General features: G+C 39.2%; 1 protein-coding gene across 2 annotated transcripts in view; it reads right to left on the reverse strand.

The window, feature by feature from the left end:
- Positions 1-22,800, reverse strand: part of LOC145998711 (facilitated trehalose transporter Tret1-like) — a 106,687-nt gene extending 83,887 nt beyond the window's left edge. Inside the window, exon 1 of one of the 2 annotated variants that reach the window (XM_083135207.1) lies at positions 22,621-22,800. The gene's annotated coding sequence lies outside the window, so the exon portion shown is untranslated. Of the gene's footprint in view, positions 1-274; positions 367-22,620 lie in introns of those variants that run through there. The other variant, XM_083135209.1, reaches the window with a different exon arrangement.
- Positions 22,801-27,856: the final 5,056 nt, after the last annotated feature.

Below are 27,856 nucleotides of genomic sequence, written 5' to 3' on the forward strand. Positions count from 1 at the left end.
ACAGGAGAGACAGGAACTCTTGTACAGTCATGACACTTCTGGGTTGCAGCACTTCCATTAACTTTCAATGGAATCGTTACAATCCAGAAATGTCCGTGAATGTACATGCATGAAAGTACTTACATATACATACAGCCTTCTTCCCCGATAATGAAAGTTCTCATGCACCACTGATGTATCTCACAAGATTACACTTTGGCCGATCTTAGCTAATTTAGCTGAGTGACAGTGAATATTTAATAAAAAAAGTATTGAATTACATAATTATACTCACATTTATTTTATGAAGCGTGTGCCGAACCAAAATTTGAACTCTCCCATCCGTACGTTGTGTGTCACTAAGTCCTTGAATGTAGAAGTGTGAAGCACAACTCTATTGCGACAACACACATGTTGCATTGTTTACAGCTTAATGTTGAGACGGGGAGTTGTAAAGAAATGCGATTCTGCAAGAATAATAATCACGTGACTTGTGCATACAAGCATAACCGTGATATATTGTTTCTCGACATTTTTATACGCATTGCATAATAACGAGCATTGTTTATCGAGGAAATAGGTCAATGGCAAATATATTTCATGTAGGTACTGATCTTTCTCAATGTGTTCCTAACCTCATTTTACTTAAGCCAATGCAGAGTAGACAGTCTTATACAATTGAGGATTCATTTCTTACATTTTTATTAATGTTTTTATTTACTTATTTACGTCATGCTATCATTCTCAAGTTTCGTAGGTGTGTTTCAGCTACGTCACAAACTGTTGCATTGTGGGTTCGAGCAGCCATGATTGAGGCCAGTTATTGTAAGCATACGGAATTCAAGCGGGTGGGTGGGAGATATTATACTCTGTCCCAGCTAACTGTGGAGCAAGTCCGCGCATGGCGTCAGAGAAGCGAAGGAAATCGAGTGGCCAGAGCGAAGCGGTACACGCTGCTGGGAAGGCTGGTAACTGCAGTTGCTTCCCCCTCCACACAATCCCCTTCCCTCTCACGTGTTCATTGGTGGAGCCGCCTCGCGTCACTACTTGCGCAGAGACTTGTTTTCGTTCGACTGCTCCACAGTTAGCTGGGACAGAGTATAACACAAGACATTCGTGATCTAAAACAAAGGTGTAGTTGGTGCAGACGTACCGAACGCTACTTGGTGGATATTTTCTTGCAAACAAAAAATAAAATTGGCCTCAAACATGGCGGCTGTGCGCATCCTGACGTCACACGAAACCCACCTATACGTAAATTCACCTAATGATAAAATTCTACTTTGATTTACGTCGACCTCCGTGGCGGAATAGTTAGAACAGAGCGCTAAGACGCCAAAGGTCACGGGATAGAATCCCAGCATGAGCATGGATGATCTTTTATACATCATAATATATAGTATAGTTTGTATCTTAGAACTTTAGATTCAGTCCCATTTAGCCTGTCTCAGCATAACGTAGCCTTGAGAAAATTCAAAATAATAAGAAAAGTAAACATTTCGACTTATTAGTCTGAAAAGAACAAGTCAATTAAAAGTTCGACTAATATTAGTCAAACGCCTATTTCGACTAATATTAGTCGTTTCCGACTAATTCGACTAATGCGACTAATATTAGTCGATGGTGCCCATCACTAATTTCATCCCCATCTTCGTGCCACAAGCGGCAGAAAAGCGAAAGAAAATAAACCAAGTCAACCTATTTTGATTTACAAGTTTCCATTGAAAGGTATAGGCTACCTAATGGTGCCATTTGAATGTTTATTTGATCCAAAATCATCAGCCCGAATTCCATTTTCAATGAGATTCTTTCTAATTGCAGTAATCTTCTTTATTGTTGTATTGCTCCCAATAACATCATCTTAAATTCTAAAATATTATAGGGGTGTAAGGGATAACCCTTTCCAAAGACACCAAAATGTCAACCTCACTTCCACGTAGTACACCCCGGACAGCCGTTTGCAGACTAACGAGGCTCTGGCGTTTGGACCCATGGTCAGTATTTTCTCTGTAGGGTTTGTTTTGTTTGCTGTCCGCATGTGTCTGTGACCGTCCCGTCATCTGCTTCATCTCATCACTTCTCAATCCTCACCTTCGCAATTAGCCAAAGGTGGCAGAAATGCGAAGTTAAATAAATCAATTCAATCAATCCATAAAAATCAATCAATTCAATCAATCTAAAATATAATTTTGATCCTACGTAAGAATTTCCTAGTCCGATTTGTCTACATTGTTCTTGTCCTTAGTTTTGTATTCCATTTACATGTTATTTTTCACTTGCCATCTTAATTGATAGTAATATGATTCGGATATCATTTTGGCCAGACTATTGCAGGAATAATAATTGCAAAAGTCTTCGTGATGTTCTTCAAGTCGTGGCACGAAAGGGGTATTTCTGCTTGATTACCCGGAAGGACAATATTGAAAGTCTTTTGAAGCAGAGAAGGTGAAAAACCAGTTGCTTCTGGAGCCGGACGTCTCTTGCAAAATTCCAGGTTTTCCCCTGCGAATTTAATCAAAACTTGTCGGTCATCTGGCTTCTTATTACATTTGCGCTGGAAGAATGAGATAATGGGTAAGGAACTGGTTGGGTTTCCCCTTCATGTAATCCTTTCTATTGATTGCAGTCACAGTAGAATTCAGTTACGTCACAACTTTTTACCATCAAAAGGACCAGAATCTGACATGATTTATTTTCTTGAAACTCCCAGTGTCCAAAGTCGCAAATATTGATTAGCTGAGCTGTTTAAAACGTTTCGTAAGTCACAAATTACTTTGTTTTTAATGGAAAAATACTACCTCACGAGTCAAGGACGTATTTAGGGGGGTCCAGGGGGCCCTGACCCCCCCGAATGATTTATCAAGTACTAAAATTAAATAATGAAAAATATATTATTTTAGCCTTTGTTGTATAATTTCCTCTGAACTTATTGGAAGACAAGGATTACGTATATTGGGATCATACGGCTTTGAAAGACAGGAACGATGTATGCGGACCGGATGACGTATGCGGACCCCCGCCCCAAAGACTTACGAAGTACTAAAATTAAGTAATGAAAATATTAGCATTTGTTGCATAATTGATGGGTATTAATTGCCTTTGAACTTTTTAGAAGGCAAAGATTATATTGGTATCATACGGCTTCGAATGACATTACAAGGAAGATAAAATGCATAAATATTAATCAGAAACTTATTTTTCTCCAACTACATGTAACATCATTTTTGTTATTCGATAAATATTCAATTATTCATCTATTTGACATTAATTTCATTGCCAGGGCACTTGTTTTTATATAAATTATTCCGATCTTAACTACAGGTAAGCTACGTAATGAATATGCGCTGTTATATCTCTATTCTTATACAGTATTTGTACCTATTTGTGTAATAATAATACAATATATTATTGTATGTATTGTGTTACCCTGCCCCCGTGTCAGGGCAACAATGTTTTTTTCCTTATTGAAATATTTATTAATATGTTAATTAATTGGGTAATCAAGTGTATAAACATATATATGTGTGATTAGTGTAAATCAATTTATTATTCATTTTTAGGTTCGTATTATTCCATGTATAAATACTATGTAGCTCTCTGTTCTTTCTTCGGGTTTCGAACGTTCAAAAGAAAGGCGGGCAGTTTAGCTGTTAAAGATTAAAAAATTTGAAAGAAGGGCCGTTGGCAACAGACGCCAACCAAACATATATAAACTCCCAGATGAGAGTGGGGGAGGTCGGCTGTTGGAACTGAGACTTGGAAGGGAGAGGCTGTTTTTGCTTCCGTCAGCTAGGACCGGAGGACAGGTCTCCTGAAACGCATGCTGTAAGAGATTGGATTGCCGGGCAAGCTAGTGCCTTGATATACAGTTTACACAGTGGCGTGCCCAGGGGGGGGTTGGTGGGGGTTAAAACCCCCCCCATTGGTTTCGTCATTTAAAAAAATTCAAAGCAGAAATACATTTTATTTCATAAATTGCCAATATTGTAAAATGTTTACATTTGGCAATGAGAAATGTATTGCTTCTTCAATTACTTTTGATAATATTGGAGTTGAGTTACAGCAATGCACAGGCATTCATTCATTCCTTAGTCACTGAAAAGGAAAGAGAATTTCCTTCTCAGTATGGTCAAGAAAAGAGCCGTACCCCTTGGAATGCGAACTGAAGGAATCCCTCCTCCCCTTTCTTTCACCCACGATGACCCTCTTAGGAGAATGACCCTCCCTTTCCTGTTACGACAGTGCTGCTAACTTCCCATTTCTTTCTTTCCCCTTCTTATACCATTTATACCAGCAGAGCAAAGTTCTGTGAGATTTGAATCACTACAATTAGTAGGCAAAGTAAGTCAAAATCTTATTTCGCACCTGGATGCATATTTATTTCAAAATATCAATAATAATAATAATAATAATAATAATTGTTGCAGGCAGTAGCGAGGCATGGTTTTACGAAGTAGGCAATCGATGTTTTGTACAATAGCATGCCGGGAGGAGGGAGGGATGCGTTATATAGCGCAACTGGCCCAGTCAGTTTCATAAACAAAATAAAAGCAATTAATATGCCAAAATATTATACGTTTTACTCTTGTGCTCTTTACAAATTAGATATTTTTTTCGCAACCAATTTCCAGCCTTCAGTTTATTGAATTTTCTTGTAACATGTGTGAAAGATCTCGCTTGAATTTGTGCGTAAATAATTTAGCAGTTGCCAACACTACTGACACTGACACTACTGGTTGCTGTCAACACTGGTGACGTAATTTGAGCTGGACCAAGCTGGATGCATGGTTCAGACATTCGACCGCCCGGTATCTTTCTCCCAAGTCCTGGTGTTCACTGGGGTTGCAGCGAGTTGCAGTCTGCAAGGTAGCAAGTCGAAGTGGTCGTGTTTGTGTGTTACGTTTCTGCATGTGTAATAGATTTTTGACGTGGAACTAAAGATGGATAGAAAAAAGAGGAGAAATACATTATTAGATTATTTCAAAAAGAAACAAAAAATGGAAGTTGAAGCTTCACCTTCCACAAATAGAACGTCAGAAAAGGTCGATTTAAGTTAAGAGGAATTCCATCCGAATTGCGAGAGTGAAACGTGCGAACTTTCAGACTCTTGATATTCAACAAGAAGGCATAACAGAAGATATTGCAAACCTTGTTGCAAAATTATGTCAAGGAACTGTCGAGGTAAGTGCCGTTCATTATTTGATAGCAGATATATCCATAGGCGGATTTAGAATTGTTTTTCTGGGAGGGCACAGCATGTGCTGTAAGCATACAATCGTGTGTGTGCAGGGGAGGGGTGTGCCCGCGTGTGTATGTCTGGAAGACGTGTGTAGGATGTCACCCTATATCACCAATAAACTTTCGCAGGGCGAGAGAACATTATGATGAACAAGTTTCCTCAATGATTTCGGGGGCCTCACCGATGGTGGTGTAATCAAAGAGGTCCTGGGTTTGATCCCCTGTGAAGGTGCATTGCACAGTGGTACGTATCCCGATTTAAACTTTAAGACCAGTCCCGATTAACGTATCTGAATATAAAATGGACTTTAAAATCATTTACTTTTTGTTTTGTTCACAAACCCTCGAAAAACGATATTACCTATCTTATAGATCCACCAAGGTATTTGAAACCCTGGCGTCGGAGCAGTGGCACTAATGTCTCTAGTGTATATGTATGCAACCACATTATAAAATCACGGTTGGCATGGACAGTTTTATTATTTTGTAGGAAAGGGATAAAGTTTGTATTACGACACGGGATAGACTAGATAGGCATCCTATTAACTGTAAATATTCCTTACAAATCTTCTGAATGTTTCTCTTGTACAAACGCAACAAATACAATAAGTAATATACGTGTGCAGTAATAAATTCATTTTCTGAAAGCATCTTTTCTGGCATCAGTGGTCGAAGTAGGGGATGCTGCCTTCAGTTAAGAAAGTTTCACAAATCATACCCCCAATTAGAATAATTTTCATATTGAGCATCCTCCACCTACTGTATTGTCTCCATGTTGATCCATACAAGGATGTACCCCCTCGTATTTCCAAAATCGATCAAACATCCCCTCCCTTTTCGGCTACGAATTTGCATTTCGAGCACTGTCTGGCAAGATTTTGTCGGGCTCAGTGACAGATCCTGTGGTGCGGTACTGGGCTTCGGAGCGGAAGGGGGGAGTGGCCCCTTCAACAGTTGGTTTCGCAGTTCCATAACGTTAACATTATACAAAATTCCTCTCCATAGACCTAATATGAAAATGAATATGACACATTAATGACACTGTAGTAGAAAATGTTAATTACTGAAGCGGTTCGTATTTGTTTGTCGACTGTCAAACAAATGTTTTGACCAATAATATAATAATACAATGCCAAAAATGTACACAATATTTAGCAAAACCATCTCCACAACAAGTACAATGTTGATTGAATTGATATTTTAAATCCACTTTATGCACAGTAAGGCTAATCGGGACTGGGCCTAAAGTTTAAAGTGAGATCCAAACCACTATTAGCCTCCACCGGGTATTGAACCCGGGACACCTTGATTACAAGGCGACGACGCTCACACTGAAATGAAACTGTGGTATCGTCATCTTGCAGCAATGCAAAGACGTCTAGTAAATGCTCTTGAAGCAATTGATATGTGCAGTGAAGTAATATTTCCCTGGGTAAACACACGTTTGCTCATATTATGTACAATCCCGGTAACAACAACATCAAATGAGAAATCATTCTCAACTTTGAGGCACTTGAAGACCTATCTTCGAAATACCATTTGCGAAGAAAGATTAAATGGGTTAGCTGCTCTGAACATTCACCGTGATATAAAAGTTACTTGTGACGACATACTGTCAGAACTCGCACAGAAACCTCGATGCCTAAATTTCAGAATTTAAATTGTTGAACTGTGGTACCTTATTTATTACTGTCTTTAAGACATCAAGTAGTCTTAATCTCTTTAATGTTGTTACAATGTTGAGTGCACATACTTTTTGTTTAAAAATTATATTTGAGCAATTAAATATAAAATATTAATAATTTGGAAATATTCAAGCAGGTGCAATATGATGCAATAAAAACATGAAGCATCCATAGCAAATACATTGATTGCGTTCATTGGGGTAAAATCCAAGTATATTAATTATCTAATTTATTACAAGAAATTTGACCTGTGAACTGGAAAATGTGTTAGATTCATAACCCCCCCCTTACGAAAATCCTGGGCACGCGCCTGAGTTTACAGGTATAAAGGTAGTTTGTATTGTATGTTATTTCGAAGTAATTACGTTGCGCCCAGGGACGTAGCTAGGTTAATCAGTTCGGGGGGGCCAAATCTGAAATTTGTTCCTATGTAAATATTTCCAGACAGTAAAGGTAAAAAACTCTGTGTGTGTAATGTACACACACACACACACCACAGAGATATATATATATATATATATATATATATATATATATATATATATATATATATATATATAAAATATTATATTACATTATAATATTGCTACATATATAGTGCATTGGTATATTAAACTACTAAGAAGTGTATATAATATACGTATATGTGAATACTGGAGGTCAAATAAAAATTAGAGTTCAACAATTTTCAGGAAGCAAATCAATTTATGTAATTACTATTAAACTATTACTTTACAGCTTTTCTTAATGTATTTTACTTTCTGCTTGTCTCAATGACAACCTCTTCTTTTTTATCGAAACTATATCCTCTGTGGAAGTGCTAAACTGATAAATTATTCTGTGTAGAATCTTTCCTATTCATTCTGGAGGATACCGGGATTTTTTTTTCACCTGTTCGAGCGGCTCCGGTGCCCACCCAGCGTCGTACGTATAAAGTGGGTACATGGAGGAAACTCTGGCAGGTAAACGAGGCCAGGGACGTGGTGCTGATTGATCACATCACCTCCACCTTCGGCCGTGATCAAGAAAGTGTGGAGCCCGAACTACACACCCCTAAACGCTTTCATGGCATAGCGAAAAGCACAGGGGAGCACATTACTTTACTTTTTCATTATTTGGTATCCAGTACGTCATAATTAACAAATCATATTACATACACGCACACGCACACATATACACAGTTTTTTGGAGTAACAATTATAACTTGTTACTTATTAGAAACGCTTATATTGAGAGCGAAGCGAACAAGAAAAATATTACTAATTTCATACCTTTCATTCTTTCAAACAGGCAATAACAAATACTTTCACGAGTCATCATGTAAGTAAACTGCTACATTTTCTTCGTCGTCTTGCATCTGCCCCTCCTCCCTCCCCAAGCCCTCCTACCTCCTCACTAAAGTTATTGCTTGCTCGAAGGCAGCGAGGCCAGTGGACTGTTCTGGTACTTGGCACCCTGGATAGAAGCAAAATCTAGCAGAATGAATCGAAAACAAAGGTTTACTGGGGAAGGGAAAATTTAACCGTATTTGCGTATTGCCTTACAGAAACGGTGCACTGAAACAGCAGGGGTACAATAACTCAACCCAGGGATAAGTCTTCCCTGCCATTTGAATGCCATGTTCTTCCCTTAATCCCTTAAAGCAAGAAAGACCGCTCCCTGCAATTTGTCAGGTTCGACACAAAGGGGTCTAGTCATACAGTGACGACCACAGATTAGAAATAGGTCTCGCAGGAACATTTTATGACGGGCAGTTCAGAGAGTATTTGGGACGCAGTGCCGCCTTTGGTTGTCCGCAACCATCTCGCCAACATTTGTTGAACAAGCTTGTTGTATTGTCTCCATTCAAGCTTTGTGCTGGTCTTAGGGCCGCCTGTAAAGATGTTGCTTTCCTGAAGTAAGAAGATCGCGTTTTATTCTAATTTCTGGGCCTTCCCGATGGCGCAGTGGTACCGTCGTTCCCTTGTAATTAAGGGGTCCCGGGTTCGATACCAGGTGGAGGCACATAGTGGTTCGGATCCCACTTGAAACTGTAGGTCCACTCCCGATTAACCATACTGTGCACAAAGTGGACTTAAAACAACTCAATCAATCAATCAATCTTATTTCTGGCTGTGAATTTAGGCAGGGACGTAATTATAACAATAATAGGACGTTATAAAAACATTAATAATAATAATAATAATGACGCTTTTAACATTGAAATTATTGTCAAATTTAAATTCTAGCACATTTAGTAGTATTCCAGCGCAAACAGCACTTTAAATTATGCGAGTGATTTGTAACTCTCCTCTAGACACTAACGTGTGCAGGTTTTTTTTTTTAGAGGGAAGGGGTAGAGACAGTATAACATATTTCATAATTAACCACTTTTAAGCTTCCTTTTGAAAGTTGCTCAAAGACAGAAATTTCGGGAGAGTTATAGCCGCATCAGCTCCCCCATGTGTACACCAGTGCCTCGAGATGTAGTAGGAAAAATAGATGCGTGCCACTTTTTTTGCGGCAATTTCGAAAATTGTGCACCTCTTAACTTGCACCCTGCATTCTCCCAAAACAACGTTGATGGTTTGTGCAAGTATCATGCACAAAGACACTGAAGTAGGTGTTTTCACACTTGTTTATTTCTGTCTTGAGTTCGTGTTATCAGTAGGGAGTGGGTTTATAATAGCCACAAAGCATGCTAAATAGACAGGTAAATTGGCGCCAAAAGTGACAAAATTTGACAACTTCAAAAAACACAAAAAATAGGTAGTAAATATCAACTTGTTATTACCTTTCTTTTTCAGTTTCACACCTATTTTTTTTATTCTACGTATATTATATTTTTTTAAATGTTGTGCCGCTTTTCTGTTACTTTTAGTTAATCGCAATGTTGACGATCATGAATGGCAATTAATGAAGGAAAACTCACAAATCGCCATCACAATTATGATATGTAATATGCAGAATATTATTCGCGACTCAAATGTTCTGTTTCTTGTTGCTGTTGTTTTTTAACATTCTTAAGAATAAATTCATGTTTTTGCTTTATATTGCATATTTATTATAACGTCACGTTCACCACGGCGGACCTCTTCGGTGTGGTTTACCACGTTGCCTTATAACCAAAGAGTGCCAGGTTTAAGTCCCGATGGAGACGCATTGCACAATGGGTCGGAGTCAAATTTAAATTATAAATCCAGTTCCAATTAATCTATTTGAGCATAAAATGGACTTTAAACTATTTTTGATTATGACGACAATGGGATCAGTTATTGTAATAGTGAAAGAAAATAATATCTCCTTCAGGATTCAAACCTCGGACTCAGTTTTACAGAAATTGTAATCTCTAGACCAGTGGTTCCCAAAGTGTGCCCTGGGGCGCCCTGGTAGGCGTACGGGGCCGCTGCAAGATGTTCCAATATTTTCACTGAAATTCAGTCATTGATATGATTGTTCCAAATACATGTTCTTATTTATTCCATGTTTCGGAATTTGAAATATATGTTTATTTTTTAACTTAAGGAAAGCAACCTATGCACACTAACAGAGCGTTACAAGTGTTAGATAGGGCCTCCCCGGTGGCGTAGTGTTAGTCACCACCTTGTAATAAAGGGGTCACGGGCTCGTTACCCGGTGCAGGCACATAGTGGTTCGGATCCCACTTTAAACTGTAGGTCCAGTTCCGATTAGCCTTATTGTGCATGAAATGGACTTAAAACATCAATTCAATCAATCAATCAATCAAAGCAAGTATTAGATAGGCCTACATTCTGATTTGGACGCCGTGAAAAAATCTTGAAACACTAATGGCGCGGCGAAACGAAAAAGTTTGGAAATTCCTGCTCTACACCATAAAGATTAGCTTTGTTCCTTCGTTCGTCAGTGCTATATATATTTTTTAAAACAATGCAAATATAGGTAAAGATTATTTCTTAGTTGTGTGAGGTATCAGTAGACCGTTAACATCTGCTAGCAATGCCAACAATGCATTGGTGTACATTGTTATTAGCTAGGCTTCCACTCACCCCGACATCCATTCTAAACAATGGCACTACTTATTTAATTTATTCCAGTGTTCGTGGCGGAGTGGTAAGCGTAAAGGGCTACGGAATCAGAGATCCCATGTTCAAACCTCCACCAGCCATTGGTGACTCATCCTGTTTGTCTATGCTCCCATCACCTTTCCATCCGTCCATCATTCATCCATTCACATCGACTTGTAAAAATTAACCTAATAGGTAGGAAAAAAAGGTAAAATAGCCAAAATGAAAACCTATTGAATTCTAGCCGCCTCAGTGGCTGAGCACGTTAGCTACCGAATTACGATTTTGTCCCAAATTGATCTAAGTTCGAGTCCGTGAGTTTTTGTATTAAGTCCTCTTCATGCACAGATAGGCCAATCGGGACTGGACGTACAGTTTAAAGTTGGATCCAAACCACTATGTGCGTCCACTAGATATCGAACCAAGGCCAGGACCTCTTAATTATATGGTGACGACATTACCGCTACGCGATGTCCTCGCCTGGAGAGGCAGGCGCTTTTTTTGTTACTGTCCATGCGTTACTTTCTTGTATCACCGTTGCATATCTTTGACATTAGCTAGAAGTGTCAGTAAAGTAATGTAAAATCAGGAAACGAAAATCAAAGTACATCCAGTGTTCAAATTGAAATTTTTAATTTAACTCCTGACCAGGTAAAGAATTTTCCTCTTAAATATTCTCGATCATATTTTGCTATTGCTAAGAATTTGACGTAATCATTTCTTTCAACTTCAAGTAAATATTACATTAATATCAGCATATAAATTGTCAGTTTCTGTACTGAATTTTACATTAAAATTAATACTGTTGTTGCTTTGCAAATTACAATATGTATTTGATGAGAAAATATTTCCTGATTAATTTGCCTTCCTCTAAGAAAAATAATTCTGATATGAAATAAAAGTTCACTGAGACGACATCTGTGATTACTGAACTCTTGTACATTAATTGGAAAATTTGTGTTATTTACTTTGAACCATCAGTCCGTATGTTTTAGGTACAAATCTCAAAATTTGAAAAGGGAAGCTGATATGACTTTTCTCTTCAGCATTTTTTCAATTTGAACACTCGATATACAGACATATACATATTTCATTATTTAAGTTAAACTACGAACACACACACGCACACATATAATTGTTTTACAAAACTGATTGGTACTCACTTTGTAATTCGCCCACAGTTCCATGCATTTTAGATGATAGGACGTTCCTCGTTTTCCTTAATTTTTTCACATGGTTTCTTCCAGTTGCGAATCCCTATTTTCCTGAAACTTGATTCTGCATATCCTGAATCTGTGCCAAATTTACGGCATGGAAAACAAAAGCATGTGTCAAGTTCCACACTATATTCTAGCCACGGCGCAGATGCAAACCAGTGTTTTTGAAATGACCGCTTTCGCTTTCCGAACGTAGTATTTTGATAGTTTTGCAAAAGTGGTTGCCTAGGATTATCTACCCCAAGATCAGTAATTGTTTTCACATTAGTACATTCACTTGTTTTGTCTAACTTTGGAACGTCAGAACTTGGACCAACACCCTCTTCATTGCCGTCATCTTCCACATGTTTTGAGATAGTTTTAAAATATCCGGTTTTGATAAATTTATCCATTCAAGATGGAAATGCACAACAACGCTAGAACTCTTCCCACACACGAACAAATACACAGTGACCGTAGGAACCCGATAGCAGACCTTCCTCGCAAGCAAGAACACAAAGCTAATCTGTACCTCTGAAGCTGAAGCATACAGCAATTTTAAATCTCAGAACAATGTCAGTACTGGAGAACTCTATCCATAGGCTCCTATGTCGCTCGACCACCTACTGTTGACCGCTCGGCCACGGCGGAGTCTTTGATTCCATCTGTATTGGAAGGGTCATTTGCAACAAAAGGGTCGGATCTCTGGTTTCCAGGAACTTAGGGCAAGGGTAATAACCTCTAAGCAGGCAGATTTTATGACCTTGGTTATAATCTGGTAAGCAAGGAAAGGGTGGAATTTTGCTGTCCTACATTTGCTTCCGAAGATTTTCTTCGGAACAGTGTTTCCAACTCTGCTACAAATTTACCAGAAAATAATATGTAGTATTAATTTAGGATAATTTTTAATCGATCAAAATTTTGTTTGCGGGGGCCAGAGTTACAACTGCCGGGGCCAAAGCCCCCCCAGGCCCCCCCCTAACGACGTCCCTGGTTGCGCCTGGCAGCCTAGTGCCTTGTCGCCGTGTAGTGTTGAGAAATGTACAGTCATGGAAAATAGTTCTTGGGCCACGAGACCTACGATATCGTAACATCTTAAAGCCTGTTGTCTATGCAACCCAAATAACAAAATTGTCGCTTGGGTTTGCCTGGCGGACCTGGATTCTCGGGAATGATTGAGTCTTGACAGCAGCGTGAGTCATACCCCCAGGCCCAGCCATAACAAACAACAGCTGGGTGCCGTGAGACCACCAGAAAAAGTTTCAGGAATTGGTTTCTTTACAACAGCTATTCGTAAGAAAATGTTCACTTTACTGATATTAGAGTCATTGTCAAGAAAGTTCACTGAAATGGTGGTTTTCGTCGAATCATCATCGCGCAACACACATACTGTCAACCCAGAAGTCCTTGAAAAAGGTTGGAGTTAAAAACAACGTCTTGACAAATGATAAGACGAATCGATATTCATTAGTCCCAACTTAGAATTTTGTGTAAGACATGGATCATCATGTCCTATCATCCATTTCATAACTTCATTAATCATCCTCATCGCCTTTGTTGACGCCAAGTGCTAGAAAAACAATATAAAATAAGCAAAATTAAGAAATTAATAAATGACATTTTCAGCGATTTCACGCAGCGACTCAGTTGCATGTAAACAAAGTTTCATTAATCGGGAACCAAGGGCCCCCTCGTTGTGCTTCATTGTCATTTTCCCTCCACTTTGCCGGCCGCGATTAACCTGATGTTGATTAATGCACAATCCACAAATTGCACCAAAGCGGCGCATATTATGAATAGGTAAACTATGTGATATTATGCTAATTTAGAATTTAGTAATAAAATGTGAATTTTGGGGGGTTCAGTTAAGTGGCTGCACATCCATTACGTAATCGCGATATCATCAAATTGTACGAAGCATGTCTACACCTACGTAAAGTGTCAGTCCCCGTCATAGGCGTGCACAGACCCTCTGATTAGGGGCGATAGCCTTGATGATAGTTCAGGCCGGAAAATAATAACGTAATTTCATCTCACTTGTTTAAATTTTATTGCATTAATGGGTGTGTTTATATATACACCCTCCCCCCGCCCCCCACACACATATAAATACATACATACATATATATATACAACACACACACACACACACACGCATATATACATATATACCAACAGTAAAAATCATATAAATTGTCTCTCAAATCTGCGCGTTCCATTTCCTCGAAACAATTGTTCATGCACTTAAGAGAAAACCTTTTAGAAGCAGTACTTCTCTCCTCGGTAATTTAAAATGCATTACAGAAAAGAAATTGCGAGCGAAGCGACCAATAAATTTTCAGATCCAATTTTTTGCAAAATGAAAACAATGTCGATTTAATATGGGGAAAAAATCATGGAGCGCCATATTATTGTCTTTTACAATTTTTTTCATTTAGATCGTTTGGCGTCTAGGGTTAACTCCCGTCGACCCCTAGCTACGGCTCTGAACTTGACTAGACTGCAAGAAAAGCAGACATTGCGAGCGAAGCGAGCAAGAACATTTTACAAAAGGTATTTATATTTGTATAAAATTTGAAATCAAGGGGGCAATTGCAGCTCTGTCCCTCCCCACCCCCACCGCAGGTGCTCTTGGCAGTCTGGAAGAAATAATGCAAGAAAGACGTGAAAACAAAATCCATCTTGAGTATCTTTTTGTCCTGCTACTCTTAGATTCTGCTACTCTTGCTTTCCTTTACTTCCATGTTTGCCCCCTAAAATTGATTTCCGTTCAAGGTTGTGGGGGTGTGTGGTTTCGCCACTGCACCCCTTCCTCCGTAGTTGCTTTGAACTTTCATCGGCTTGAAAATACTTAATTTTCTTTAAGAGTATAATATAGTTTAATAACGGCGATAGGATTCATCTATCCTAAATTTCTAGGTGAAAATATAATAATATAGGGGCATAGATGTCTGGAAGGGGGGCAAGGATTGCCACATCTTCCTCTTAGAAAACGAATGTCAACCAAAAAGTACGTTTTCACATGTATAATTTGATTTCAGTCATAATAATTTACATTAATTATTATAATGAGGATGCAGGAATGCGATAATACAACACTATTATCGGGGTAATATGCCCCATGGAAAAATACCTTGCTTGTCTCTTCGTGGAAAATATCTGCAGACGTCCATGATTAGGGAGGCATTTGCCCTCCCCCTGGCCCCCTGGGCGCACTCCTATGATCCCCGTGATGGAATATGTAGCTCAAAGCCAGGGCTTTAAGATCAAATTTGTTTTGTTATTGTTTTTATTAGTAATTACCTCAGTTTTCTTCCTCTGAAGTTAAATTATTCATGACGACGATTTATGATTACATTAAAGACACGAATGAACATACACAATGAACCCATTTTGGTCGGAACTCGAACTCGGAACCTTGTTTGGCAATAAATACAAATATCCATAAGGCATGAGTGTTTCATTGGAGATGTTCCTCTACTTCCGTCATTTTATCACTAATATATTTCTTTAATATACAATAATAAATCACAACTACCTAAAAATAAATATTATTTTGCATTTTCACATGCATATGTTTTTTTACGGTTAGAGTGTGAACTGGCACCTGTTTATTTAGATTGTTCTTTATGTTTCGTGTGTAGTTAAAGATAGGAAAAATACCTGAGGAACGATTAGGGCTATAATAATTCCGCCCGTGACAGAGTGGTTAGCACAGTGCGCTACGATGTCTGATGTCCTGAGTTCGAATCCCGTCGTGCGTATGGGTGTTCTTTGTGAGTGCCCCTTCATCACTTTCATCATATTACTCATCCTCGTCGTCGCGATTAGTAAGAGGTGAAAGAAAAACGACGCTAAATAAGAAAATAAAAATACTTATAAGAATCATTCTTATTTCCGGACGTGTCCTACATTTTATAGTTATGTCTCGCCTCCGGAAGGAATTTGAAAGAAATCTCAAATGTCTTATACGTATTTTGGGCATCACGTAACTTCAAATTAGATGGAGAATCAGAAAATCTGAGGGGAGTCTGAGACAACGTGCTTCCTTGGAGAAGTATGCTTAAATCAAAGAGTGTGCATGGTTGCTACTCGATGTTCGGAAAAACAATTGCATTCCCAGCTCAGATATTACTTCCCGATTTTCTAGATCCGGAGAAGTCCGGATATATGTATAAAAATGCTTACTTTGTAAAGTTTTATCGATACTACAAGTGTCAATAATTTGTTCGAAGTAACAAGTTTCGTTCCAGAAATTACATAAACGGTCCTTATTGGAGAAATAAGGCACACAATTCTGTTTTTTCCCAGTGTATAGTAGTTTCTTACATATTAATAAACAAGAACTTCCAGACTTTGTTTACGAAATTGTGAATTTTTTCCTTCCCTAATTCATGGATTGTTTTCACTTCCTGGCCCCATATCGACGAAAAACGTTCTGTCTTACATACACAAGTTGAAATCACATACAGCCGTGCTATTAATTAACAGTTGAGGAATTTTGAACTCAACCGTTCACTTCAACATTAATTTTTCAGCTGAAGATGTGTCATATTCTCGTTATATGCTAAGATGTCCTAGTAACCTATTATATTTACTGCAAATGCGTTCGTGTCCAACATTTTGAGACAATTTGTCCTACTTTCCTCTGAAGAGTGATCTGATAGCACTATGTGTGATGAGAACTGTTTTTACTCTATTTCTGATATAATTTATTCCAGCATTTCCTTCAACTTCTATTACCTTGTTATTACCTCCAATGCTTACACGACTTTTCCTTCGTGCTCGACCTTTGGGTTCAGAAATGTTTACAACACCCCCATCTCCCACGTGTAAATAGCAGGAGGCAACAACACACTGGAAGACCATAATGTATACAACTTGTTTACTACATATTTTACGAAAATATTAGAATGATAGCTTGATATAACTGTGGATTGTAAGGAACGAAATTAAATACCTGTTTTATACGCAAACTGGAACGAGCGCAGGCCTGCTGTGAGTCACTCTGGCAGTGAAGGTCACTGATCGAAGCAGTTGGTGCTTCTTGCTTGCTACAAGCAGGCGCCTTATCTTTCCTCAAGGATACACGGAAATCTTCGTTACTTTTTTTCGCCAGACTAATGGTGAACATTTACAGGAACGTAAGGAGTAGTAGAGCCATGAAGGTGTATAGGGGGTGTGGAGTTAGGGCCCCACGCTTTCTTCATCAGGCCGAAGATGGGAATGATGTGATCAGCACCACGCCCCTGGTCGCCTTACCCCCCCCCCACCCTTCCCCAGAGTTTCCTCCAGGTACCCACTTTATACGACGCTGGGTGGGCACCGAAGCAGCTTGAACAGGTGGACAAAATCCCGATTATCCCCCGTCGGGGATCGAACCCAGATCTCTCGCATGGTAATAAAACGCCCTAACGACTGTGCTACTGCGGCACATACAGTAATTAAGGCAAGAATTGTTTTAGCGTTTCGTTCAACGTTTTTAGGGGAATCATTTTCGGAGATATAATTTGTAGCTCTTGTCGGTTCTGCGACCTGGCTTGAGAAAAGGCGATTTTCTGACGAACAACATTCCACCTGACAAGTCATGTGACTTTCCTACATTTCCTGTGCCTGTTGGCTTTTGCATGAAAGACGAGTTGCTCTTGAGACAGACAGAATCACCCGATCACCTAATGGTGCAATGTGTGTTGCCTACCCTTCCGGCATTATTTACTGCCATTAAAGTCTTATGGGGAAGAACTTTTTTCCACCACTGTACACGTCGGGCGACCTCGCCTCTGTTAAGACGTTTCTTGGAGTAACGCAAGTCTACCTTGTGACAAGCGTACTCCCGATGTAATTCATGAAATGTAAAGCATCCAGTTATAAACAAACAATAGAGATTTCCAACATCGAAATTAGAGTTTTGGCCCGATAATTAGAGAAATGAACGTTCGGATACGACTTGTATATACTTCAAATTTTACGTTAATTAAACTTTAGAAAATATCCAAAATTTCAGTTTTTAATTTCACAGATGCTGGACAAGGTAATTTATCCCACTGATCAAAAAAGTTTCGTCAAAGATTATCCGTTGTCTCTTGTAGTTAATTATATAATTATGTTGACTTGTAGCAACTCACGTGCATTGTCGTACAAAGAAAGATACCCCTAGACAAATCTGAGCCGAGTACGAAGTGCACCGAACCTCGAGTGCGGAGGTAAAGTGTGGGGGGTCAGACTAGTAACAATTGTAATTAGTATTAATTATATTTAATATGATTATTTTCATTTAAACATTTTTATTATTATTATTATTATTCCCGAGACACTTGGTTCAGACACCACCTCACCCCCCCCCCCCCCGGATCATATTTCTAGATACGTGCCTGTCACGGGTCGACTATCTGGATTAGATGAGCTTTCAGTTTAAGGTGGCATCAGAAACACAAATGAACCTTTACCGGGAATCGAACCCTGGATTTCGATTTACACGAGTTGAAGTGGGGATCACTATAAAGGGTGCTCAATTCCGCGTATTTCTGCCGGTAACCGAGGCGATAACAATGAAAGAGTAAGACTTGAAGAATACAGGCAACGTAATGCGCTGAGGCAGTCTTTTTACTTTATAGCAGTGATTAATTTTATAATTTTTGGTTAACGGCTCCGATTGTGTGATCATTTTCACACGTTGCACAGGAGTATGAGGAAGGCATTGAAAATAGTGATAAGTTCCAATTTCAGATAAATTAATTTGTGTATTTTTTTTTTTTAAAAAAAATCAAATTTCTAATTTGTGAAGTATTATATTGTGAAAAGTGGGTTGTTCAATGACGGTGCTCATAATTCTTTTCGCGTGGAAAAAGCATTGCATAGATGACGGAGGAAAGTGCGTAAATACTAAAGCAACTAATTCTAACAATCTTATCGTATTTTTTTAAAAAAAAAATACAAATAGTAACACCGCAAGCATGTAACGTTAATTATAATGTTAAGAACACCAAACCTGACCCGTCGTACGTATGGAAGGGGGAATGGTAAATACAGTTTTGAAAAAAAAAAAAAGAAATAACACAATATCAGAATCACTGGGTCTAATGGGGATACACCTCCTTTCGAACTTTTCAAATGAAAGCACTAAATAACCATAGAAAAACTAAAAGTGATAACTGCGCAAACCCACCTTAAATAAAATGACCCCGATTACAATTTTTGTCTTTGAACAATTTCTAAAACGAAGTTTAAAAATTGCAATTACCAAATATTTTAACGCTCACCTACTAGAATGCAGCTATGTAATATCCACCTTTACAGTTCCAGTCCCAAATCCAAAAAAATCCTGCGTACGCTAGTGATCGGAGTTACAAAAACAGAACCCATTTTGAAAAGCATGCCAAAATTTAAAAATAGTGGTGAGATATATTTCGCTGAACGTGATGCAATTGAGACAGTGTCAGGATCAAGACCTGCGCTCTACCTGATCTAGATTTATACCTATACAAATTAACCTCATATGCAAAATATGGATTCTCCCTGCAACAATTTCATTTCCTGATCATAGTGGTGGTGGTAAGGAAAGGGGTAAATTCTATTGACAACAGTATGTATCTATCTAAGTCAGAAAAGACCAGTTGTGTGCAAGGGCATCCGCAGGATTTTTCTGTGGGGCAGACCAAGATTTCATATTGTTATTATTATTATTACTTTACAAATCATAATATTCAAATTGAATTGAAAATACAAGTTCGTACTAGAGTCTACTATTTAGATACAGTGCCTTTCAAGGTGAAATCGTCCGCGGAGCGGCGGCAAGCGCACCTGGCAATGAGAGCTCGTCTGGCGGCAAACTGGATGCAACATCCGCGTAACTGGAAAAGCTATGTAATGAAATAAGCTCGTACAATTACATGGATAGTTACAATTAGAATAAACACGTACATTTTTACAAGATGCTTTGGAAATGTTCTCCTCCTGCACCAACACATTTACGGTGTTTATTTTAAAGCAAATTTTCACTAACACGAACCAGTTTCTCTTCCGAAATTGCTTCAATTTCTCTCCTGATATTTCCTTTAAATTTTTCTAATGCATGGCTTCAGGTTTAAAAGCTTTGTAGCTCGCCACGCAGACGACTTAAATATTGTTTCTTGTGCAAGGCGCCGGAGAGATTTTTTGAAGTGTGTGTAACATTCGTGCTCCAACGTCGTCTAGTTTCTCTCCAGTAAGCACACGCAGTTTCCCCTTCGCTTCTTATCATGAACAGACCGTTTCCCTAAATTTGCTCATAAATTATCGAACATTGGCTCTTTGTGGAACAGGAACATCTGGGAATTCTGCTACATAAAAATCCTTTTTTTAAATTGTACGGCTAGCGTGACATTGTTAGACAGCAGACAAGCACCAGTAATACGTAAACTAAAACAAAACAATCTAAAATACGTCTTAACACTTCACAAACACGTGCAAAATGGAGACCAGCTATCTGGATACTGAAGCACTGACGCGTCCAGTGCCAAGGTCAGCGTAAAGCTGTGGGTCTAAATACCGGCAGACGCACTCCCACTTGCCCGGCGAGCTGGTGGCCCATCCGTGGACGATTCGACCTTGAAAGGCATGTAGAAACTGGAATCGCCTTGCTTCTTTTCCAAAAACATCTATCACTTTCTTGATGCACAGTTCTACTTCTATTTGTACTTTTTCCCTATGCACAAATATCAAACATAGACCACGTAATCTACTGTCCTCATGGGGTGAAAATTTACTATTCCACAAACACATGTAACTTCTTCGTTTCGTCACTCTTAACATTCGTACTTACCTATCTGCTTCGCGGAACATTCTTGAACGTGTATCATACGTTTTTTTGATGAAAGTAATGTCAATTTTTCACATTACGAGTACTTCTTTATTTGCATTGTTTCGTTTCCTTAAGAAACAGTATGGCGCGTACACCTTCGCAGATCATCGCGCGACGTGCGTGTGTTTTGTCGATGCAGGGTTTCCAAACTTCGTAACCCAAAAAATACTAGTAAAGTTTTTTTTGTTTCTTTAAGCTGCTTCTCATTATTTTACGAACAACATTTTAACTATGCTTGCCTAACCTAACTTCGCCGGAAATGGTTCGTGGGGCTATGCGTGAATGGTTTTTGGGGCTATCCGTAAATGGTTTGTGGAGCTACCAGTTTTTCAAGTACCCAATTACAAAATCCAATGGATCTTCCACACCCGGTATGAATTTCACCACGCATCCACGACACGTCATCTTTTCGGAAAACAATGGCGTGGTTGGAAACCCTGCAATCGACAAAATACAAGCACGACGCGCGATAATCTACGGAGGTGTACGCGCCAAAGGCTATCGTGCGTCGGAGAATTAATTTTGAACAAAAATAGTGAATTTCCGCTATGATACATTTCCACATGACAGAAAACACCTTCCAGATGTTAGACAATGCTACAGGAACTTATTACCGTAAGTAGTTTCTTGTGTAAAAATGAAGAAATCTGTTTGTGGAATAGTAAATTAGTATCCCTCATGGTACTTATGCCATGTTTTTACGTGTCGAAGGGTACTGAAAAAAAGTAACAATTCAAAATGACGGGATGTGACTTATGAACGCGAGATTCAGACTTTTCGTAATCCCGAAGAGCCGAGAATTTCCAAAGTATCTTATTTAAAAGAGGCTAATTCTTGATATTTTCTGCACGATAAGCATCTGAAATTTCTAAAAATTAACAATTTTTATTTCAGAAGTGCAAAAACAGTGCCTTGAAGGGCAAATGATTTGTATACTTCTAGATTTTCAACGCATCGGGAAAGTTCCGAAATTTGCCGTACAGATTTTTTTTTCAGTCCCCAACGGCCGAATAATTAATATTTCCAATCCCGTCCCTAACATAATTTTTCCATCCCGCACACCAATAGTTATGACAATCCCTACGATTATAAAGTCTTGTAAAAACGTTGTCTCGTTATCTTATTGGACATGGCAGTTAATTGCTGTAACTGACAGCCTGTAAATTACAGAAAACAATATTCTTTGTAATAAAATATCGTTACAATTTCACCATACGAATTACGTGAACTTTTCCCAACTTACCCTTGGTTGTGTGACTGTTTCCGCTGGACGGGTTAGCCAATGAAAAAGCCGGCTGTCACCTGTCAGGCAGGTTTAAATTTGGATCCGAACCACTATGTGTCTCCACGGAAGAGCGAACACAAAATCCCTTGATTACAAGGCCGGAGGTTCTTGAAATGTAGTAAAAATACCATCTAAACATCTTAAGTTATTTGGTTTAAAAGTTATAACTGAAACTTAATGTAGGGGGCGGGAAGAGTGTCACAAATATGCTAATCTGTTTCTACGTATTTCTCGCAATGTCACTGTTTTTCAGTGACGTTCTACTCGATGTCATTGACTTTCTAAATATAAAACAGATTCTACGTTGCATTTCGCTCGAGTTTACCACTGCACTCACAAAATAAAATAAACTACTTTTATAAGAGTGACATACCTGAGTCCTGTGACCGCCTTCTGGGTCGTAGCTGAATGGAAATATTGCTTTTTGTTCCACACAAGCCTCGGTTGGAACAGGTGAGCCACTAACCAGACTAGAAGGTTAGGTTGGTCCGCTGCGCCACCTAGATGACTGTTTCTGTAATTCGCAGGACTTTATCAGATCTAGAATCGCACAGACTGGTGCCTCTGCTCTTCAATAACAGCATTCCGTTCACATTTTTCCTCACTCTCACCTTCTGCCTTTGAAAATATCGCAGGAAGAAAAAAATGGGACCGAATGTTGCTGAAGTAACTAAAAAAAAGTTTGACCAATTTTATCCAAACCTTTCTTTCCACGATAAACACTAGTTGCAAGCTCAGTATTCAAAACAGCACGACTCACTTCTTCATTGTATCGAATGGAATTGAGTAAGAATGAAAGTTACGTGATTTTCTACATGTTTCAAACAAGGAACCGGGGATTGTTCCCACTTAGAAGAAACTAACAAAGACCTAAACATTTCGATAGAATTTACTCGGAATAATTGTGGTCGTAAAGCCATATCCTGTTCTAAATTACCATTTCATTAAAGTCTTTAATGTGTCATGTAAGTATGCTGATTATTTTTGAGACTGTTCTACTCTCAAATAAGTTGCATAGTGAGTCTAGGGCAAGTAACAGACTCTTTATACAGGGTGTTACCGTGACCTTGAATCAATCGAACAGGGTGGCCCAAGTACTAATATGAGATGAGAACTCCCGGTCCGGAATTGAGTCATTGAAAAGTTATAAGCCAAAAATAAGACAACTGAAAGATGCGGCTTGTAGATTCAATACGGACATTAAAACTTTTTGATGACGCGTTTCCGGACAGGGATTCCTTATCTCATATTGGCACTTGGGTCAGTCTCCATCCACCCTGCCAGTTTGATTCAAGGTCACGGAAACACCATGTATAAATATAATAAACGGATGGTCCAAGAAGAAAGGTCTGTAGGTAACCAACAGGGTGCTGTGTGGGCAATATGGCAACATCGAAGCAGCAGAAATCTAACAAGGTCTGTCGTGACAGTGCAGCGACAGTTTCAGATCAAATTCTGGTTGTGTGAGTGCGTTGCATCCTTCACATTATACGGAGCCAAGCCCCTTACCATAACCACGTGTCTCTGAGGACTGAGATCTCCTTAACAATGTTAAAATCTGAGGCTGTAAAGGGACACTCAGCACATATGTGGACAACACACAACCCTACAGAATAGATACATACACACACACACACAAAATTGTTCAAATAGTTCTGTGTTCCGCAAATTAACAATGTTTTCAAATTTCCTTCAAGTTTCTTATGCGAGCGCCGTTCAAAAGTAATGATAATTCTATGTTTAGAAAGTAATATATTTAAAAATTAAATGTTGCGTATTAGCAATTATTATTATAATAAAGATCATGTCTAAATGTGAGTTAACAAAAAAATAAGGTAATACTATCAAAGCCGGGAATTGTCTGTAACTCGTTTATTCTTATTGTTGACAATCGTACAGTGGGATCCACGAGTATTACCGTGCAAATTGTCCATGACTATTTTCATTAATTTTTCTCTTACATTCTATGTGCTTTTAAGCAGTGGATTTTTATGTATGCTGGTGCAGAAGTTGTCAACAGCTTGTTTTGAGTTTTCTTTTAATTCTTGAAGCTCTTATTGGGTCAAATAAAGTGCACGAACATGGTGATGGACAATTTGCACGGTAATACTCATGGATCCCACTGTACTTACTTATTCTACATTTTGAAAGATTGTTTAACAAGGGATTTCGCCCTTTTTTAACGAAATTAGTATCTATTGTCGACATATCGAGTAATTAGTATTGTTCGTTCTTTTCTCGCTTCCTTAACACGCAAAATAGCGGGCAAATCTTGACTAGGATAGCCCCCAAAACCATTCACGCATAGCCCCAAAAACCATTCTGGATCGGATAACAATCCACGAATAGCCCCAAAAACCATTTACGATAGCCCCACGCAACATCACGGTAAAGTTAGGTTAGATTGCTTTGGGTTGGGCAAAACTGTGTGTTTGGAAACACTTACCGGAGATTACGTCATCAGATGCTCGCAACATCAGGTTCAAGTACATGGCTGGAAATGCAAGCAACAGCTTTCGTGCATCGGACGGACATTATTATAGAAAAATACATGAATTAGCGGCCAAATACATTGAAAAATGCGAGAAAACACTTCTACGACCTTCCGAAATTACACAGGAACTCAATTCCGTAAGTACTTTCTCCTGTATATTTGAAGAAATCTGATTCCCGGCTTTGATAGTTTTACCAAAAATAATAATGAGACATTTTCACATCACGACCGCAGTTCGAAAAAGTCGGGACAAGGACTAAATCTGTCCGGACTAAATCTGTGATTCGGACGTCTTGCATCAATGATTATAAAACTAAAGCTACCCAATATTGCAGACTGGAGACTTCTATACAATAAACACATTAATATATGCAAAAACAAAATTGAAATTTTACAAATCGACTGTTATTTTCGTAGTTTTTATAGGCTCACGTTTAAATATATCAGGGTTCGAGAGGGGGGCATGGCCCCTCCCCTAGGTACGGGCCTGCAGATGAGTATACTGATCGTAGATCCAGACGCCTGAGCCTCGTTGGCCTTGAGGAGTGCAGTTACTGGGGTGTGCTACGTGTAAGGAATGCTAACTTTTGTTTGGGTGCCTTCTAAAAAAGATCGCCTTCTAAAAAAGATCACCCCTAACACCCCGCAGAGAAAATGCAATGTGCACTGTGAGAATCAGTCCGAATTCACTGGTGGCTGTTGATGCCGTGGAATTGACACCCGAGGATGTGTCTGGGCAGTACTAAACTACCATTTTGAGTGCAATTCCATTTCCGAAACCCATAATCTCAACTCAAAAGAGTTCTAGAAAAACCAAACATATGGAAGCAATAAAAAACACCCTTAAAATGTTCCGGTACACTTACTTAGATGGCGCAGTTAAAACAACGTCTCTGCTCCTCGTCACAAACTTCCACTTTGAAATATTTTCGCATCTTTTTGCGATAATATCGTAATATACTTTCTCTTTCCAGAAAAGTAAAACTGGATTTTCAGCTTAAGAGGATTATATTTCCTGATTCAGGAGTGGTTTTCTCCTAAAATCTTTGTCAATAGTACAGTGGTAACATAACACGTGAAAACTGAGTTTAGGACGAGTTTAGTGCCTGAAAATAATGAGAGAAATATTCCTACAATCACTCTCACCCTGTCCCTGATGCAGTGAGTCCGCGGTGGGGTGGGCGTACCTTGCGGCCTGTTTTTTGGGGGGTGGCAGACTCGAATTCTTTTCATCCCATAAGCATAGCGTGCAGGATTATTTGCTACAGAAACTCTTACATTTGTGAAATCACAAGTAGTACTTTGCTTCCCAGGCCCAAGGAGATTAACAAAAGTAATATACGCGATTTTGTTTGGGGTGGGGGGAGTGTTCCCCCTTGCTCTCGCCAAGTTACGCCTATTCTCTTGCCTCTAGATGTTGCGGTTAGTTGTTTGAGTAGAACTTTTTTTGTTTTAAGTTTTAAGTACTTTATGCACAGAAAGGCTAATCCTGACGGACCTACAGTTTAAAGTGGGATCCGACCTACTATGTGCCTCCATTGGGTATCATTCCGGGGCCCCTTTATTACAAGGCGAGGACGTTCCTACCAGTGCCGGATCTACAAATCTTGCTCCCCCCGCAAAATATTACCAGAGGCCCCCTCATACACATATATAATGTATGTGTGTGTGTGTGTGTGTGTAATTTTTGATCTCATGTTGACAAAGTCACATATAAGAGTCTAGAGGGTGATTCAAAAGTCCCTTAACACCCCTTATAAAAGGTAAAGGAATTATGCTGGGTGCAATTGGTCATGAGTGAAACAGGTTAGGCTTAGGCGGAACCACTTTGGTGTGTTACAAGCGGAAGTCCGCCATGTTAGTGGTCGCCACATTGAATTCAACTCAATTTTTTTAAATGGGAAAGGGATGATGTGATATATGACACTGTTCTCTCACACCTGGAAAATGATACATTTGTTGCAATCATGCAGTCGTAACTTTTTCCTGATTAAAGATAGGTTGAAGAAACCTTCACCAGTGCACTTCTCGTGAAATTCTAGCTGATATGATTCTAGACTAAGTGCCACGCGGGAGACCCAGGGTAGGTGATCTAAGGTCGAAATTTTTCCTGCTTGGTCCTAGCATAAAGCGGCTCTAGGGCCCACCCAGCTCAAATCAAATCAAACTATACCGGGGGTCGTAAAGGCGGCCGCAGAGTGGTACTGATCACATCACCTCCAAGATTGCTGACATCGAAAATATGTCCACATACCCTAAATGTGCCTTCATGGCATGGTGCCATCCACAGGGAACTTTAACTTTACCTTTATATATAACATTCGTTTCTGTACCCCTGAGTAACTACGTTTATTTTTTACATACGCATATACGAACCCTCTACTATGTCAATGGCTGAGGGTGAGGGCTTCCCTAAAGGCTTAATTGTCTCCGTCCCCGCACTGCGGGGTTTTGCGGCTTGTAGATTCCACACTGGTTCCCACATTGCCATCGGGGAGACCCCTGCGGTTAATCATGATGGAGTTGATAAGGTTCAAAGAGATAGATGCTTGCTCTGCTGGGAAGAATGTTTAAGACACGTTTGAGGTAGATTGGAGAAGTGTCAAGTGCTGCTGATTTGTAGAGCAGAGGAGATGGATCAATATATACATATATATATATATATATATATATATATATATATATATATATATATATGTGTGTGTGTGTGTGTGTGTGTGTGTGTGTGGGTGTGTGTGTGTGTGTGTGTGTGTGTTCCTTGGCAGCCATCACGTGAGTGCTTCCACCCAATGAGGGGAGTGCTGGCGACTGCACGTGCTTCGTTCTGTGCCAATCAGAGTTCGCCGTTCCCTTTGCGAGGGGGAATTGAACACTTGGTTGCCACATTATATTGGGCCTCCCCCATGGCGCAGTGGTAGCGTCATTGCCTTGTAATCAAGGGGTCCCGGGTTCGATACCCGGTGGAGGCACAAGTGGTTCGGATCCCACTTTAAACTGTAGGTCCAGTCCCGATTAGCCTTACTGTGCATAAAGTGGACTTAAAAACAACAACTCAAACAACCCACATTATATTATACAACCTATATATTAGTAAGCTATTTTATTATTTCTGGCA

Source organism: Lepisma saccharinum, chromosome 14, assembly GCF_977018435.1.
Source record: "Lepisma saccharinum chromosome 14, izLepSacc3.1, whole genome shotgun sequence".
In the NCBI taxonomy this organism is placed as follows: domain Eukaryota; kingdom Metazoa; phylum Arthropoda; class Insecta; order Zygentoma; family Lepismatidae; genus Lepisma; species Lepisma saccharinum.